Source organism: Archocentrus centrarchus, chromosome 9 (assembly GCF_007364275.1).
Source record: "Archocentrus centrarchus isolate MPI-CPG fArcCen1 chromosome 9, fArcCen1, whole genome shotgun sequence".
NCBI lineage: Eukaryota > Metazoa > Chordata > Actinopteri > Cichliformes > Cichlidae > Archocentrus > Archocentrus centrarchus.
In genome coordinates, this window is record NC_044354.1 from 21,895,311 (window position 1) to 21,908,232 (window position 12,922).

A 12,922-nucleotide genomic window follows, 5' to 3' on the forward strand; every position below is an offset into this window, starting at 1 on the left:
AATGTAGAACTCAGGGTATATAGCATTAAAAGTGGTCTCATTGGACATACATTCTACCATATGTCCATAGTATAATTGTGCACTTCTCTTCAGGTGGGGAAACAAGTCCTCAGTCCCAAACATTCTGCCTCAAGGTCTCAATGAGCCCATATTTTCCACAGAGCTGAAGCATGAGGTGCACTGGAGCCCACGAACCGAACCATGATAGCAGAAATGTCTCCACTCCTGTTTTGTCCACTCTACACACAACCTCACAACCCAACTGTGAACCTCAGAACTCTACTGTTTTGTACAACTATGAAGTAAATGAAGCTAGCTAGAGCTGATGTTGTATCTATTGCCATTTATGAGTTTATTTTATAGCATGAAATAAAATATATTTATTCAAATTATATATTTTACTCATAATCATTCAGTGCTGCTTCATTTTGGTTCTTAAGCTTGTAAATTGCTTTTTTATTATATTAAAAAATGTCAATAGAATAATGCGTTTGTAAAATAAAGACGCTGATTTGGCTCTGCTTTGTCTTTTTTGCTTCTCTCAAGTGAATTGATTTATTATAATTTATTTAATATTAAAGCTTTTCTTAGAAAAGGAGGAAAAGGAAAACACTGCTCACCCATCCTTTAATTATCTTATGTTGAACCATGTTAAAATGCACTGCAGTGATTCTGTATTACGCATGTGCAACCTTTACCCTCAAGAGGGAGCTAGAGAATCATATACAGTATTAAAAGTTGCCGATCATTAGTTTCCAAACAGTTTTGCAGCTCCATCTACATAAAGAGAATAGCTTAGAGATACTACTCTGTGTCTTTGTGATGTAAAACAGGGTATTTAAATTTAACTTTTGAAATATTACCTATGCAAACAACAAAGGGAAATAGAGAAATTCAGTAAACTGCTTTGAGTTAGGGGAGTATATTTTTTGCAGTGCTTGTAGAAATTAACAAACATTTTAGAGGTCATTTGACATTATATAAAACAATAAACCTGATTAGTCTCAGATACTTTTTGATACTAAGATTTATCACCAACCCTGCTGGATCTCCAGTCAAATTCTTTACACAGAACTGAACTGTGCTCTTCCTCCTCCTCCTGTGGAGACATGCATACATTAAATGGTAGAGCATGTGTGCAAAAACTTTTGCGAGTGTCTGATATGTGTGTTGTTTTTGTGATAAAACAACCATTGATCTCTGAGTACATGTTAATACTGTGCAGGCTGTCACACAGAAGAAAAAAAAAAATCCTCCATCACAGCCTGTGAAATGTAGCTCAAGCTAATCTGGCTGTTAGCTATTGCACACATTGACACAGGTTCGACTAAAGCTGAATGTTGGTATATAATTAAATGTTGTGCTTCACCTGCAGGCTGAGCAGTTGATGTCCCATTTGAAATATCAAGGCTGTGCGAGACAAACGTTAGGACTAGTGCATTGATAAAACTAGAGCATTTAGCAGTGGTATTAGTTGTGCAGTGTTTTGAATAAATTTAACTTCCACTGCCATTTCAACAGCTGCCTCGCACATGGAATATAAACTTGAACACCTTGGCTTGCAATACACTGGCAGAAACCCTGAACAGTAAATAGTGAAAAACACAGATCAAAGTGATGTCTTAAAATTCCTTGTTTTGTCTTGTCCAAAATCCAGAGATATTCACATTATGGTATGTGTGACAAAGACAAGCATCAAATACTGTGTTGTAGGGATTAATACACTAGCTGCATCCCCAGTATATAGAATACACTTATTCACTTTGGCATTGTTCGGCCACTAATTTTGTGTGAAGTAGTGCAAGAACCATACTGTCAGGCAGTTTGTTGCAGTTTGACACCAGCTTCAGTTATAAGGTGGTTCACTTGGTAAGTAAATAACACAATACTTGGCAGGAGGTGATGCATCACTCATTGCTGGAGGTTTCAATAAATTGGACGAATTATTTAAATGACAGTGTTATGTGACTGCAAAGACATCTGATCCTAAAATAACACCCTAAAATGCTCTGTTCAGTGGAATAAGGGAATAAAAAGAACCACAAAATACAAGGCCAGGAACCCGTTTCCACAAGGCGTCTTTAGCTGCATTCTGTGAGTATGATGTATTGCGGCTTCGTAACACAAACTGAGCTGGATCTGAGTGGATAGCTGTTTCATTAGTGTCAATTTGACTGTTTTGCAATTAGAATCTGATCACTGGGTCTTTGTTGGACATGTCATTGGCTCAGTTATGAATGCCAACCTCATCCCTTCTCACAGGCTAGAAAGGGTCACTTATGGCCTTGAGTTCACAGGTACTCCAGAGTCACCTATCTACAGTAAAAGTGTTCTGTATAAAAGGGCCTTTAAAAGGGGGGAAACTGTATATAAAGGAGCATTTTTTTTCCCATAATATTTTTGGAAAGTCTGAATGAATTTCTTCTTCAAAAACTCTCTCTCTAAAAGAACCTGCTCAGAACTGCTTGTCTCCACCAACCACAGAGGTGCTAAATCACTCTATAGGAAACAATTAATGGGACAGCGTAGCAAAGTTGACCTCTGACCTGCTGACTCAAACGGTACCACAACACCCCCCATGCTCAGAGACAGTAAGTGACAGAATGGGTAACAGCCAGTCGGCAGGTAAGGTTACAGATCTTTCTTAATAGCTGTATATTGTAGCAGCTTTGTGGAACTAAGGGCCATCTTAGCTTCTTCGAGCTGAAGAAGCTAAGCTAAGATGGCTCAGCCATCTAAACATTTTTTATTAATTGGGGCAATATGTGTACTTTTAAACTCAAAAATTAGGTGTTTTTCTCAGCGGCCACAGATAGCATGGGCATGTTAACGATGAGGATACTGTATCATCATTAATGCCACGTGCACCTTTCTTAAAGGTGGCAAGCCAAAGGATCTGCTGTGAATACAATTATTATTTACTGTGACACTAGAGAACTTTGATACAGTAATGCCATAGTCATTGCTATGAGTAACACCTGCGGTCCTCATGCTGAAAAACTAAATAAAAATAAAAGCCAAGAGCCAGTGAGCATAACTGCAAACTGGAAGCGTAACGTCTCTTCAGGGAAAAATATTTCAAGTGATTAAAGGACAAATATAAACTTAAATCCTGTCAAACTTTTCAAAAAGTGTCTTGTGTCATTACCTGTTATAGCACAAAACAAACTAATGAAGAAGCAACTAAATACATGCAGAATACATCTGTTTATGTGGATAGTGTATTTTTTTGTGTATTTTTATGCCAACTAAAGCAAGAAAGAAATGCAGTGAGCTCTGCTGAAGTGAATTTTAATGAGAAGCCACTCCGATGCCTAATCATGTGTGAAATTCTGTGGTTTTTTTGTTTGTTTAAATGTACCATTTACTCAGAATGATATCATTTTGATTGGATTTGCTGAGACTCAGCTGAAAAGGTTCCAAAGAAACCTTTGTAGCATCTGTAACAGCTTCTTTTTATTTTATTTTTTTACTTTTGTAACTTGTTAGGTAGCATAAGTGTGCCTTGGCGAGCTGGCATGAGATTAACAAAAAGTGAGAGAATGAGAGGAACCTCTGTCAGATTCTGAGAAACCACTCCTTCTCCCACAGAAGCCTTTTCATGTTCATATTTTCCTTTATTAAAACCCAGTCAAGCTGTTTCACTGAAGTTGATTCATGAGCGAGTCATTTTGACTCACAGGAGAATTACGGCTTAGAGGCTGTTTCTGTGATAAACAGATGGACCACAACTTGTACTCAATGGCCCCTCTGTTAGGTACACCCTGCTAGTACCACCCTGGTGTACCCCTTTTGTCTTCAGCACTGCCTTAATTCCTGGTGGCATCGATTCAACAAGGTGCTGGAAACGTTCCTCAGAGATTTCGGTACATATCGACATGATAGCACACTGATGCTGCAGATTTGTCGGCCGCACATCTTTTTTTTTTTTTTTTTTTTTTAGCCTGTCATGTCTGGCATCTTTCACAATCGGAATGATGATCCGAATGCACTGATGTACCAAACATATTTGCTTTGACAAATATATGTTTCCTATAGGCTCTTCTTGTTAATGTTTGCAATTTTATTTTTATTTATTTATCTTTTTATTTAGTTATTCATGCCAAGTCTGACAGGCAACAGGGAAGGGGCAAGAACAAGAGGTGGGGGGGAGAAAAGGGGGGGGGGGGGAGAAAAGGAAGAAAGGAGATAGAGAGAAAAAATAAATAAATAAATAAATAAATAAATAAAAGGGGTTGATATACTCACACACACACACACACACATCCATACACACACCCATATGCACCTACATATACACACACACACACACACACAAGTTTGTTGTTTGTAGTAATGTGTGTGTATGCGCCTTTGTCATGCAATGTATTCGATAATGAGGGCGAGAAACTGCAACCATGCCCCCCGCGATCCAGAGGCAGATAGGGAAGGACCCAGGGGACCCAGGCCATCCACAGCACAGGAGCTCAGAAGACTTGGGGCCACACATCCCGATGGCAACCGCGTACACTCCCCAGAAGAGGAAGGAGGGAGGCTACAGACGGAACCCCCACAATCCAGGGGCTAGAGTCCAGAGAGCCAGAGGCAACGGGCAGCCCACCCCCCCGGCAGGCCGGCACCCCCAGCATGAGCCAGGCATGAGGCCCCCGAGGCCCCAAGCACCCGAGAGCAGCCCGACACCCGGCAGAGCCCCCCCACGCGCCAAAGAGGCCCAAGCCACCCCCAGGCCACGGCCGCCAAGGGAGCAGGCCAAAGACCATGCCGAGACATCCGGCCACACACCCCGGGACCCATGGGCACCCACACCCCAGGGGCGGCAGTGACGACCAGTGGGGAGCAGCGTGGAGCGGTAGGGAGGGGTAACTCCCACCCTCCATGTCCCACAGGTGCCAAGGCTTGGCAAGCCACCAACCCAGGCCCAGCTGTCCACACACACACACTCTCACAAGCACGCACGTACACACACACACACACGTACCAGTCATTCCCTCATGTACACACACGCACATACACACACACGCACATTCGCATGCACCAGTCACACACTCATGTATACACACTCACACGCACATACATACACACACACGTACCAGTCGTTCCCTCATGTACACACACGCACATACACACGCACGCACATTCGCATGCACCAGTCACACACTCATGCATACGCACATGTAACATACATGGACACCTAATGTGGGAGAGCGGGTACCAGCACCAAGCCAGCGGCAACCCAGGGAAGCAGCCAACCCAGCCCCGAACAATGAGCCAGTCCCCATCCCAGGCGGGGTGCATGGAACTGGGGTGTGAGAAGGCCCGCCCGCCCCCTCCTCCCACTCAGCGTGCTGGGGGGGTGATGTGAGTGTATGTACTGAGAAGAATGTGTATGGCTGTGTGAAAACTACAGTGCTTTTAAAATTGGAGGGACAGATGTAATATGAGCACTGAATAACAGCGCCCATCCACACCGTCCCCCCAAGGCCCTCAATGTCTAAAATGTAAATAAAATTGAGGTGCAGGCAGCAGTGAACAGACAAGTGGGGGCCACCTCAGCAGTGCCACCCACTAACCACTGTGTGACACACCTGCCCCCCAAGGCCCTATATGTACTATGATGTGTTGTGAGCTGTATAATGCAATTAAAAAAAAAAGGAGGAGTGGGACATCACGCAGCACAGCGAGCAGAGCCGAGGTGATGGCCCTACTCACTGCAGCACGAGCCCCCCTCCCCCGAGAACCTATGTGTGCATAATGTGATGTTAAACTGAGTGGGAGGAGGGGAGGGGCCCGGATAAATATGACCGGGAGGCAGAGGACTACCCCCCGGAGGAAGAGAGCCAGCTAGCTACTGGCTCACTAGGCACCCCAGTTCCCTACACCCCCCCCGCAGCCCAGGGAAGGCAGGTCCAGGGCCTGAAGTGACCGCACCCCCAGGACGCCACCGTACTCCAGGCCGGCACCCACTGCCCCCACTGCGAACAGGACACAACACACACCCCACATGCATACAAAGGACAACAAATATCGCACACACACACACACGCACGTACGCACACATACACACGCACGCACACACATGCACACACACACACAGACACACACATACTCACACATACACACACACGCACACAGTGGTCCTGAGTTAGAACCAACCAGTCCCGTGTGGGGCAACTGCTGCTCCCTCACCTGAGCGCCCCACCACCCCATGGGGGAGGGCACCCAGAATCCCGGAGTGCCAGCCAGACACCCCGACACAGCCAACCCACCCCACATGGCGGCGCGCCCAAGGGGGCACAGACCCCTCCAGCGCAGGGAGGGGCCCAGCCAGGAAACGGGCAACACCGGGCACCAGGGCCCCGACCCCCGCACCCCGGCCCCCACAGAGGAAGCCGGCCACCCGGACGGGGCCAGCACCGCCACCACGGGACCCCGAGACCCACACCCCACGACCATAAGAGCACCATCCAAGTCCCCACCACCAACAACCAGGGCCCGGACACAGAAACCACAAAACGGTAGCCACCGCCTCCAGGCCAGAGCCATCAGACACCCAGGCCCCCCCCGGCCCACCCCCAGCCACCTACCGGGTGCGCCGTGAAACTAGACCACAGCTCGTCACCCCCATCATGCGATGGAGCTGATCAGTGGGGACCAGAGAGATTCAAATTTTGCCAGTTGATTTTTAGAGGTGGCAGACATTCTTTCCAAACTAATGTGGTCTAAAAGTAGATTCTTATAGTGAGTAATGCATAAATCATTTTTTGATTTCCAATTCATGAGGATAGTTTTCTTAGCGATGCATAAGGTAGTAAGAACTATGTGTGATATATTTGTTTCCATGTTTAATTCACTTAAATCACCTAGAATGCACAGTTTTGGTGATGTTGGGATATCGCAATTAAAACATGTGGATAATTCCTCACATATCCTCTGCCAGAACCTCTGAACAGGTGTACAAGACCAAACTGCATGCATATAGTTTTCAGTATTGTTGCCTGAACAGTGGGTGCATATATTTGTGTCTCTGAGGCCCATTTGGAACATCCTGTGTCCTGTATAATGTATTCTATGGAGAATTGTATAAGTTGTAAATTCGGACTTTTAGTCATTTTGAAAGTGTTTAAACATATCTGTGTCCAGAAGTTTTCCTCTGGGTTAATGGAAAGATCTCGCTCCCATTTTGTAGTTGGGAGGGATATTGAATCATTAATTTTTAATAATAACTTATATATTTTTGATAATAATTTAGGGGTATAAAGATTTAGAAATTCTGTTACCAGTACAGGGGTTTCTAATTTTAAATTATTTAAATTAAACCTTGCCTGTATGATAGACCTCAACTGCTGGTATTCGAGAAATTTGCTATTGCTAATTTCATATTTGGAAATAAGTTCTTCAAATGAAATAAAGGTCCCATCGTGAATAACATGTTCTAAATTCTTTATTCCTTTCTCTTGCCATGTTGAGAAGTTCAGTACTGTCTTTTTCTGACATATATCTGGATTGTTCCAAATGGGTGTCAGTTCACATGGGATAAGTGAAGACTTTGTTATCTTTAAGAATTCCCACCAGGCTGTCAGAGAGGTATTTATGTTAAGACTTTTAAAACTGCTATGATGTTTAATACTGACGCTAATGAAAGGTAAGTCAGAGATTTTCACTTTTCCACAGAGTGTTTGTTCTAAATCCAGCCATGGGCTGTCTAAAGGGCTTGATTTGATCCATCTTGAAATATACTGTAATCTATTGGCTAAGAAATAGTGATAAAAGTTTGGGAGTTCTAGACCGCCACTGCATTTTAGCTTTTGTAAAGTTTTTAAACTTATTCTTGAGGTTTTATTTTTCCACAAATATTTTGAAATGTTTGAGTCCAGAGATTTAAACCAGGCAACAGAAGGTTTATTAGGGATCAGTGAAAACAAATAATTGATTTTAGGCAAAATTATCATTTTTACTGTGGCAACTCTCCCCATGATAGATATAGGTAGAGAGTTCCAACGTGTGAGATCATCCTCTACTGTTTTTAATAGAGGAATATGATTCAACCGTACCAGGTCTGACAGCCTGGGGGAAAAATTAACACCTAAATATTTAATATTGCCAGATTGTAGTGAGGTGGTCGTGGTGTTCTGAAAATTACAATTTAGAGGTAAAACGTTTGATTTACTCCAATTGATGGAGTAGTCTGATATAGATGAGAACTTATCTATAAGTGTGATTGTTTTTAGAAGAGAAGTTTGTGAGTTCTCAAGGAAAAGTAATACATCATCAGCATAAAGGCTTATCTTATGGTCTGTGTTTTCTGTTTGAATTCCTTTAATATCTACATTTTGTCGGATTGTTGCTGCTAGTGGTTCAATGAAAATGACAAAGAGTGAAGGAGAAAGTGGGCAGCCCTGTCTGGTGCCTCTCTGCAGACTGAAGCTTTGGGAAATAAGATCATTTGTTCTAACACGTGCATTTGGAGAGCTGTATAATGTTCTGATCCAGTTTTTGAAGGATGAGCCAAATCCAAATTTGTGTAGAACTGCTAACAGAAATTTCCAATTTACCCTATCAAATGCCTTCTCTGCATCTAAAGAGACAACTGTGGTTTCTAATTTATTAATAGAACAGTAATCTATTATATTTATCAGTCTGCGTGTATTATTGGCAGAGTGCCGACCCTTGATAAAACCTGTTTGGTCTGGATGTATAATAGATGGAGTGATTTTTTCTAACCTTCTGGCAAGGACTTTGCAAATTATTTTAAGGTCTACATTAATCAGAGAGATTGGCCTGTAGCTGGATGGGAGTGTGGGGTCTTTGCCTGGTTTAAGAAGTAGACTAATGTTAGCAGAGTTCATGTTTGGAGAGACCGCATGATTGCTCTGAATCTGAGCCACCATTCTGAGAAAAGAGGGTCTTAGCACAGACCAAAATTCTTTATAAAACTCTGTTGGAAAACCATCTGGGCCTGGGGCTTTATTATTTGGGAGATGCTGTATTGCTTCGTAAAATTCAGATGATGAAAGAGGCGAATCAAGAGTCGCGGCCTGTTCATCATTTAGTTTAGGTAGATTAATGTTATTAAGATATTCTTCAATTTCAGCATCAGATGGATTAATCTGCGATGAGTATAAGGCTTCATAGAAGTCTCTAAAAGAGTTATTTATTTGTTGTGGGTCGTGGGTAATATTACCAGTTGAGTCTTTAATAGAATAAATGGCTGTTTTTTCTTTATTTAGTTTTAACTGGTTAGCCAAAAATTTTCCAGATTTATTTCCATGTTCGAAGTTTTCTAAACGCAACCTCTGCAACATGAATTGTGTCCTTTTATCAATTGTCGGCCACACATCTATAATGTCAATCTCTCGCTGGACCACATCCCCCAGGTGCTCTATTGGATTGAGATCTGGTGACTGAAAAGAAAAAAAAAAACGAGTACAGTGAACTCGCTGTCATGTTCAAGAAACCAGTTTGAGATGATTTGAGCTTTGTGACTGGGTAACTCCTGTGGGAAGCAGCAAGCAGAAGTTACACTGTGGTCATAAAGGATATGGTCATACTAAGGGGCCCAAAGTGTGCCAAGAAAATATCCCCTATTCTATTACACCACCAACAACAACATGAACTATTGATACAAGGCAGGATGGATCCATGCTTTCATGTTGATCATGCCAAATTCTGACACCTCCCATCTAAATGTGGCATTCAAATCTGAGTTTTAGTGTAAGTCTTTCAAAGATCTCCCTGAACATATCAGGGTGGGCTCAAATGAAATAACGGACAAACCTAGCATGGTCAGTTACTTTAACAAGCACTTCATGTGTGCTGGATCTGTATTTGATAGCTGGAAGGTAAATGCATCTGTTCCATTTTTAACATCACAATTAGAAATATGCATTTGTTTGAATTTAGGCCCATTTCAGTTGTTCAAAGGTTGTAAAGCTCTGAAATTTATTGATGATGAAAAGCCTGGAGGTGCAGATAATCTCAACCCTTATCTCAGCAGATGTTATAATTTACCTTTTTAACCTGAGTCTCCAGTCCATCTCCATACCTAAATTTGGTTAGCAGCCTATGTTCTCCCACTACTTAAAGGTGGACAGCCATCAGTGTTGAATAATTATTATCCAATTGCTAAGCTTTTAGTGCTGGCTAAAATCCTTGAATCTCAGGAAAATTTGTAGTTAAAGCAGTTTTTATTTGCTAATAATACTCTAAGTGACTCTGGTTTTAGAACTGGGCACAGCTGTGATGAATGATTTCATATGTCTCATAACTCTCGTAAACCAAACTCAGTCTGTCTGTGTAGAGGGCCATATATCTGATTATCTGTAACTAACCAAAGGTGTCCCACAGGGTTCCATTTGTTTTTTTTTTATTTAAATGACTTCTGCTAGAACATTCCAGCAAAAATACATCTTTATGCCGATGATACTGTTATATACACACATGCTCACATGATCTGATGGCAAAAACTTATTTGGGTATATGGATGGATGACAAGCTTCTCTTTAATGTACACCTCTCTAATCTCATTAGGAAGCTCAAAGTCAAGATTGGTTTTTACTTTTAAAATAAATCTTCACTTTTCTGATAAGTCTAAGGAAACCTGGAGTTGATTATAGTGATACACTCCATATGCATGCTACCTCTTCAGTTCCAAAGAGCTTTGATTCAGTGCACCATGCAGCTTTACATTACATTACTAATACACTGCTCAAAAAAATAAAGGGAACACTTAAACAACACAATATAACTCCAAGTAAATCAAACTACTGTGAAATCAAACTGTCCACTTAGGAAGCAACACTGATTGACAATCAATTTCACATGCTGCTGTGCAAATGGAATAGGAAATTAGCAAGACACACTCAATAAAGGAGTGGTTCTGCAGGTGGGGACCACAGACCACTTCTCAGTACCTATACTTTCTGGTTGATGTTTTGGTCACTTTTGAATGTTGGTGGTGCTTTCACACTCGTGGTAGCATGAGAAGGACTCCCACACAAGTGGCTCAGGTAGTGCAGCTCATCCAGGATGGCACATCAATGCGAGCTGTGGCAAGAAGGTTTGCTGTATCTGTCAGCGGAGTGTCCAGAGGCTGGAGGCGCTACCAGGAGACAGGCCAGTACACCAGGAGACGTGGAGGAGGCCATAGGAGGGAAACAACCCAGCAGCAGGACCGCTACCTCCACCTTTGTGCAAGGAGGAACAGGAGGAGCACTGCCAGAGCCCTGCAAAATGACCTCCAGCAGGCCACAAATGTGCATGTGTCTGCACAAACGGTTAGAAACCAACTCCATGAGGATGGTATGAGAGCCCGACGTCCACAGATGGGGGTTGTGCTCACAGCCCAATACCATGCAGGACACTTGGCATTTGCCAGAGAATACCAGGATTGGCAAATTCACCACTGGTGCCCTGTGCTCTTCAGATGAAAGCAGGTTCACATTGAGCACATGTGACAGAGTCTGGAGATGCCGTGGAGAGTGATCTGCTGCCTGCAACATCCTTTAGCATGACCGGTTTGGCAGTGGGTCAGTAATGGTGTGGGGTGGCATTTCTTTGGAGGGCCGCACAGCCCTCCATGTGCTCGCCAGAGGTAGCATGACTGCCATTAGGTACTGAGATGAGATCCTCAGACCCCTTGTGAGACCATATGCTGGTGCGGTTGGCCCTGGGTTCCTCCTAATGCAGGCCAATGCTAGACCTCATGTGGCTGGAGTGTGTCAGCAGTTCCTGCAAGATGAAGGCATTGAAGCTATGGACTGGCCCGCCCGTTCCCCAGACCTGAATCCGATTGAGCACATCTGGGACATCATGTCTCGCTCCATCCACCAATGTCACGTTGCACCACAGACTGTCCAGGAGTTGGCGGATGCTTTAGTCCAGGTCTGGGAGGAGATCCCTCAGGAGACCATCCGCCACCTCATCAGGAGCATGCCCAGGCGTTGTAGGGAGGTCATACAGGCACGTGGAGGCCACACGTAATACTGAGCCTCATTTTGACTTGTTTTAAGGACATTACATCAAAGTTGGATCAGCCTGTAGTGTGTTTTTCCACTTTAATTTTGTGTGTGACTCCAAATCCAGGCCTCCATTGGTTAATAAATTTGATTTCCATTGAGGATTTTTGTGTGATTTTGTTGTCAGCACATTCAACTTTGTACAGAACAAAATATTCAATGAGAATATTTAATTCATTCAGATCTAGGATGTGTTATTTCAGTGTTCCCTTTATTTTTTTGAGCAGTGTATATAGTCGCTGTCTTAGCACTGCATTCTTTATGATTTTGTGGGTTTTTGATGACTGCCCATTCAAAGAAAGCAGCATTGGTATATTTTCCTCTATAAAGCCATTTTATGTTCCAGTTTACATCTGTTCCCCTCTCTGCCCTAGTACCTATAGTTACCAGCTATGCTCTTCTAAATGGTTGCTTTTTGATGTACCTAGAGTTTGGACAGGTCTGGGGGAACAGGATTTTCTTACTATGCACCTTGGACATGGAATAATTTACAGAAAGACCTCAATTTAAACATGCGTCTACCTATTGATGAATTTAAATGCATAATAAGGAATGCAGTGAAAGAGACTTGTAGATGTTTCTTTTGAGAAGTCACAGTTTTAGTGTTTTATATTATGTGTATTTTATATTGTATATTGCTGTGATTTATATTTTATGTTGTATTTGTAGTATTTTGAGATGTTTTTGAGTTTATGTGACTGCTATCTTGGCCAGATATTGCGATCTCAGTGGCCCTTTCTGGTAAAATAAAGGTAATAATAATACTAATCAGAGGCTAAGACTCATTATACCAGGAAATGTTTTTCCAATCTTTTGATGTCCAGTTTTGGTGAGCCTGTGTGAACTGTAGCCTTGGTTCCCTGTTCGTAGCTGACAGGAGCGGCACCTGGGGTGGTCTTCGGCTGCTG